The sequence below is a fragment of the Rhopalosiphum padi genome, chromosome 3, assembly GCF_020882245.1.
Source record: "Rhopalosiphum padi isolate XX-2018 chromosome 3, ASM2088224v1, whole genome shotgun sequence".
Classification (NCBI taxonomy): Eukaryota; Metazoa; Arthropoda; class Insecta; order Hemiptera; family Aphididae; genus Rhopalosiphum; species Rhopalosiphum padi.
The window spans coordinates 67,533,469-67,540,997 of NC_083599.1; positions in this window are offsets into that span (position 1 = coordinate 67,533,469).

Below are 7,529 nucleotides of genomic sequence, written 5' to 3' on the forward strand. Positions count from 1 at the left end.
CGATGTTTGAAAACACATTTGTTATATAATTTATTAAATTTGGGTAGAATATTTTATTATTCTTATTATTAAGTCGAAAAAATGTACATATCACATTATGATTTGGATTTTTACAGCACGATGAGTGTTCAGTTAAATAAGAACATTTTTTTTATATTTTCATTAATGTGCATATTTATGAGTTACGACATTTAATAACGCAATGTTGCTACAGTTCCGAATGTCGTTTTTAAAGCATGCGTTTTTTTTCTTGCCCAATTATTACGCTTCTTACGAAATGTTTTCTGAAATATGAATAACGTAACTCGGTATTCGTTTATATAGTACAGTATTTTGTTTAAAGGCTATTATGTAATTAGATAATTCGAACAGAGAGCAGTCCCAAAATCTTGCTGACGTTAAAATATTGTATATTATTATTACGTTTAGTTGGTATAATGGCATATATATATATACGTATTAATATATCTCATCGTTTTTTCCATACGTTAATTGACGATTAATATAAATATATAAAATAATAGGTGATATATATTTTCCAAATGAGTTTAACCTAACTTAACAATTTAACGTTTTAAAACATATATCACTGAACTGAAGTTGCGTAGCAAAAATGTTGAAGTAGCTGTAATGTACAACTTTTTGGAGAGATAAAAACCGCTTGTAACACTTGAAATAGGTAGGTCTATACAAATTAGATTAATATTATAACAAACAACAAAGTGACTTTTTTGAATAAACTTCTCAAAAACCGTTCAGAAGCTTTTTTAAAATCAAAGCTTCAAATTCCTAAAATATTCCTTGTATAATACTCCATACAGTGCCGCAATAACCGGGTGTGTTGCGTGTGTCAAACACACGGGCCCAGGGCCCCAACCTATAATGGGGGGCCCAATGATAAAAATTGAAAAGTATGTAGAAAGAAAAAAATAAAAAGATTTTGTTATAATAATATAATAATAATTAATAATTATTGAACAATAGATCGATTTTGTCTTGTACAACACAACGTTATCGTATATTAACGTTTCTTTTGCGGCCCGTATAACCGAAATTAAAAATAGTTTGGTTGCAATTGATTAAAGCGCGTCATGCGAAGGAACGCGTATTTTGACCGGCCTATATAGTATGAGTTGAGAGATCCTTTTCAAAGCTTAAACTTATCAAAAATTACTTACGAAACTCCATCGGTCAAGAGAGACTTTCAAGTATAGCTTTGCTTAATATTGAAAGACAACAAACAAATGATATTAACATAGAAAATATAATTGACAATTTTGCCAACAAAAAGGCAAGAAAAACGAATTTTTTAAAGTGAGTAATGTATTTTTTTTTTCAATTTTTTAATTGGCTGTTAATGCTTATGTATAGTGTGTTCAATTAAATTGTTACTTGATAATTATTTATATTTAAAATTAATAAAAAAAGGTTACAAATTATTACATTTATTTATTTGTAAATACATACCTGTATGTGTTTTCCTTATGTTAACCTTATTTTTGTTTATATTTGTATGAGTAAAAATTCAAAATTCCAAAGTATGTTTTCAAATTTGGAAAAATTAATTTTCAAGACAGGGGGGGGGGCATTAATTTTATTTGCACACGGGCCCAAATTGGTGTAGTTGCGGCACTGACTCCATATCTACTAAAAACGATGATATTCAATCACATTTTATCTGTGTTATTATCAGAAAAATATAAATACGGATTTACTATAAAATATAATTACATATTTTTGTAAGAATAAAATAATAATATTCTAAATCATTCAAGTATTGCACAATTTATATCATCCTTATTAATTACAACACTTTGAATTTTTCACGTGTACCTAACTATACATTTTCAAATTTTAAATTTTTTTGTTTATTCGTGTTGAGGTTTATTGTACGGAAAAAAATCGCAAAAAAAAAATCAAGCCGTTTCTAACTTTGTTTAATATTTTTATAAAATAATTAATGTTATTACAATCATTACATATACTTAATCAAAAAAATGCTTCTAGAACTTTGAAATTCGTGTATTCCTTTACCGTAAAATCAGTTCACGAGGAACAACCTCACATCTTCAGTTGATTTACAATAAAAAAAACTCGATTACCTAAACACTAAAATTACTATTCAAATATATAATATATATTTTAAAATTAAAATCGGACTTTTGGTACTGGGTGAATTTTTCTTTCGCTTGTTGCAGGTCTAAACGCACGAAAAAATGACGAAAAAACGACCAGCTTATTATATTTATCATCTATATCTAATTAACAAATCACTCATAATATGAGGTTATAGTGAGTATACTTATATGTTATAAGACTTTATTTATCTAAAGCAGCGCATTCTCGGATATTTATGATAGATGATACGGGATAGATTTATCTCTTGGCATTTTAAATTCTGAGCCGAATGACGATTACAATGATTAATTTTACAATTATATTATATAATAATACATATGTTATTTTTTATGTATACACGATGAGTAGTCGAAAAATGTATAACACATCCATTACTGCAGTGACCCGCTAGACTCTTACTATACAGCAGATCGTTACTACTTTTTTAGTTTTGTATATTATATTATTTATACGATTTCCTATATAGGTAGTTACATATAAATCGGTAAAACCAAAATGTTGTTATTATAGCTCTGCTATAGTATTATGATAAAACTATTGGATTTAAACAATCACGACTAATTTATTGTACAACCTTTTCATATTACGACTATACAGAGTTCTGCTGTTTTTGTAAATTTGTTGATAAAAATACAACTCGAAACGTCTTTTACAACGAAATATTTTTTACGACCGCACAATCCATCTATAGAACCAAAATTATGTGATTCCATTTAAAATAGTTTCTGTATAATAATTAATAGTTATTACTTTATCGCTGGTCGGAACTTTGTAATATAAAAGTACCCGCACGTTATCCTGTTTGAAATAAGCTACCGATTCAAGATTTACCTCAGAACCACTCTACAGAGATAGCTAGAAACAACGAGTAACCAATATAGGTAAAATCATTATATATTCTACAAACCCGCTGTGCAAAGAAAAACAGGAAACTGCGATTTTTATTACAAATCAATTAATTGACTAATATTATTTGTCGTCGTCGTCGTCGTAGGCATGCATCGCGGTTGCCGGACAACGATGCACCTATAAAGTGTTATAATATTATTATCATTATTATGTACCCGCCCATATGTAGGTCAGTGGCGCGAAGAAAATCCACCGGCGCGCGCACGCGTAAACGCGCACCGTCATCGTCATCGGCGGCGGCGTGTATAATACGCTTACTTAGGTACACACATCCACGCTGTACCTGTACATACATATAATAGTGTACTTGCCCATACCAAGTCCACGTACACATATATTTATTTTTACACGCCTGTTTAGTCGTGCCTGGTTCGAGGGACCCGCGACCGCGTGTTATATATTATTATATACGCCCAATAGTACATATTATAATATAATACCTATATACGATATCAGTGCATAATATGATATGTAATGTTTAACATGATTATATGTACTGTCGTGGTAACACACTTATAAAATTCTATTATATACACAGGTAGACGCCGAGAGAAGTAATAATAATAATACGGACGCGAGCCGAAAACCCGCGAGTCAACGAGCGCACACACGCGCACACGTCGTCATAATAATAATATAATATTATCGTATACAACATATTATATCAAAATATTATGGTGTATATTGTATGTGTATTATCAAAGCGTAAGCCTTGTCCCGGTGTTACGATGATATTTTTATTCTGTACGAAAATAAATATTATTATTTATATATTATACAAGGGGGGCAATGGGGGCAATTGCCCCCTCGTTCATAAAAACGAGGATCATATATTCCAACAGTTTTTTTTTTAAATAGACTATGAACATTTTTTAGTTTATAACTAAAAATTTGCCCCCCCCCCACCGTTTAGGACCACTGACTCCCATAGATACTGTAAAAAATAATATATATACCTACGTATATCGTGATAAAGTTGCGTTTTATCCAAATCATTTGACTTAATATATATAGAGATTAAATCGAGCCAAACGTGGGATATAGTTGTCGAACTCTATAAGATGTAGACTTAGTGTGACGAATTATACTCATCTGTTTTCGGTATCCTATTTACACACGCCGATGCGTTATTAGATCGATCGGTAAATAACGTCCAAATGACTTTATGCGCGCACGTATATACAGTATATAGACACTGCAGGAGCAATAAATCACCGCTTCCGATTCCGACCCGATATGACGTGCTTTGTGGATACATGTCGATTCAACAAGTACGCCGAACCAACTTTTATCCTTTAAAGATGCTTTAAAGAAGATTATTCGAGATAGGATTTTTAGAATTTGTAAGGTATTCAAATACAATATATTCAAGTACCTATTGCATTTTTTTTTTGCAATTAAGAACCTAACCTTATACCTAACCATATAACTAAATGAAGACCACCGGCCCTTTTTTACTGGAAATTATTTATCAAAAGATTTTTGTTTTTAATTTGACGCATTTAAATCGAAATTAAAACTAACAGTTACCGAGCTATTGCGTGTTCACACTATAATAGTGTTTAAAGTAGTGCGGTGAAAGATCGACGAGAGTTATATTTAACTATTTAAGCATCACTGAAAACATTTAATTTCCTCGCAGTGCTATTATTTACGTGTAAAAGTCTGAGATGTAATATTATTTATGTATACTGCGTATATAGTAACTATAGAGAGTTATAATATTGCAACTTATATAGTATAATACATTGTGGTGTGCCTAAAAAATTTGTTTTAATATTATTTCATATTTCCACCGACGATTATATTATGTTAATAAATATCCATTTTGATATAGTTTTTTATTACAGTTAGAAATAAAAATATTTTTCGTTCACATTTCCATATCATATTATCTCTCATAGCGCTTAATGGACGTTAATACGTGACTTTACAATATTTTATTCCTTTCATATTATCAAAATAAATAAATTGTACAGTAATTTAATAACGATAGTAACAATCCAGTATTACTTCGAATTATTATTGATTATTGACGTGGTGCACAATGCAGGTGTAACGTAGTTGCATTAGTCGCCAACAACGCCGCCGACGAAACCGGGATTCGGGCCACGGTCTGATAACCCGAACAGAAATTATAATATATATAATATATACATTATACATAATAGCCGAAATACATAATATGATTATTAAATACATGTATAAGGTCACGCGGCCCGCCGCCGGTCCGGTGCGAATCGGTTAAACAGCGCGTTCACAGACCGTTTATTATTTTTTTTTTTTCAGGCTAAATATTACAATATTAATATTACAGACCCATTTCGGTAAACTATATTATTATAATATTGTCATGGTCTCAAAGCACGGTCTTCCGACTTTTCACCGAGTCCGCCGCCAGGTAGCCCATCTGAGATTATAAAAAAAAAAAAAAAAACACGGAAACGGAAATGGTAATTAACTATTTTATTTATGTTGTATTTAAAAAAGACATCAACGATTTTCGAAATTAACTAAGAAAACGTGTGCAGACTCCACGCGGCGAGGCGCTGTAATAACGTACGTAATGAAGTTGACCCACTCCCAAACACGACTTATTAATGCATTGTTTTTCAAGCAAATCACAAACAATTGTTAATTAATAGCGGTCACACCCACGTGTGTCTTATAAACGTACACATTTATAATATTATATAGCAAACGTTCAGTAGTTGCAAATCTATGTCGTCGGTTTTAATACCAACGTGAATCTGATCTGTTATAAGACTCGATACATTATCTCAAATAAGTAATATCTTATACTGAATCGAAAAATATTTTAATTTTTAGCAGTACATGAGGATTTTCAAATTTAAACCGTAGAACACGGATAATTAGGTTTTACTTTAAACGGAAGTCGATTCATTCTATAATATTTAAGTTAACTACACAAAATAATTGGAACTTTAGAACGAAAAACGTCGTGAGTCTGTATAAGGCGCGATGACAACACAATGTATACGGGTGTAGCGTCCTCTTCGTATAGCAAACACTACGTATATCTACACAATTGAAAATCGAATTTCCAAATGTGTGTAAATGGGACAGTTAAGTATAATACATCATCACCTTTAGCCGTATAATATAAAATATAATCTCGAGGGTCAAATATACGCGCGTGCACTTTTGTCATGTCGGCTCCGAATGAATTGCAAATGATCAGTATAATTTATTGTAAATGCAGCGATTTCGCGATTTCCGTCGGAAAACTCGGGAAATGGAAAACAAAAATCGGTTGGTAGGGGGAAACGCGCGTGTCGCACGCGTACGTCGCACTCCGCGCGCGCATTGGTCGTTTTCTTCCGCGTAACGTCACGGCTGACATTATAATATTATACGGGTACGTAGAAATTGCGTAAATTTCGCTCGCCGCCGAGAAAAATATTAATCACCGTATACACAACATAATAATAATATATTGTACAATAATAGTGGTAAAACTGCGGAGCGACGACGAAAAAAGTATGACACACGACCATCGTACAATATATTTTCGTCATAGTTTTAGTGTTTCGCGTGTGGACGGACGACGCGCGTCGGTGGGGACGAGGTCACGAAATCACAATACCGCTTATAACGCGTTTTGTGTAGTGACGGTCAAGGGTATTGTACGCGAATAATAAAAACGCCGACGCAGAGTGCAAACAGTCGAAAATAAAATACAAAAAAAAAAATAATAATAATAATAATGTACACACTCATTGCGATGTTCCTGCACGCGGAACCGTGACAGTGCGAAAAATCGTTTAATAGGTGCTCGCGACCCACCCATCGCGTATACTGTTCGTCAGTAATATATTTAAGCAATTACAATATTACAATAATCAAAGAACTATTATGGGTAGGTACCGGTCGCTGCTTTTGTTCGACGGTTTTAGAACGGACGCCCGAAAATGTCATCGTCTGTGCAAATTTAACCGATTCTCCGGTGATTCAGAGACGTGTTGAAAATACCCCAAATACCATTTAGGGCCGGTCATCATAAAACAGTCATCGTTGTCCCCCGGAATGTTACGATGATGATTTCCTGCGAGGAAGAGTGTGTGTGTGTGTGTGAAAGAAAATAAACTGTTTTGGCCGGCATAGTACGCACTGTTTCTTTTTTTAGCAAATAGATGTCATTTGAATAAAATCATCGTATAATAATTTTCTGAATATTTGCTCAACTATATATTATGGATATTGTGTTATTATTCGATATCGATATCTTGGAGAGGGGCTGACTGGATGTACTCCCCCGAGAACGCCGTCCAAAAAGAATATCGCGGGGGCAAGTAATACGGAATTCCCCGATGTCGTCTGTGTACATCGTTGTAGTCTCTGCATGCAGACGACCGAACGTTTCACGACGTTCTCGTAGCAAACCGTTGAAAATCGACGTCCACCGCGGTCCGAATACATAATAATATTGTTGTGACATTACTATATAGTAATTATCGCCG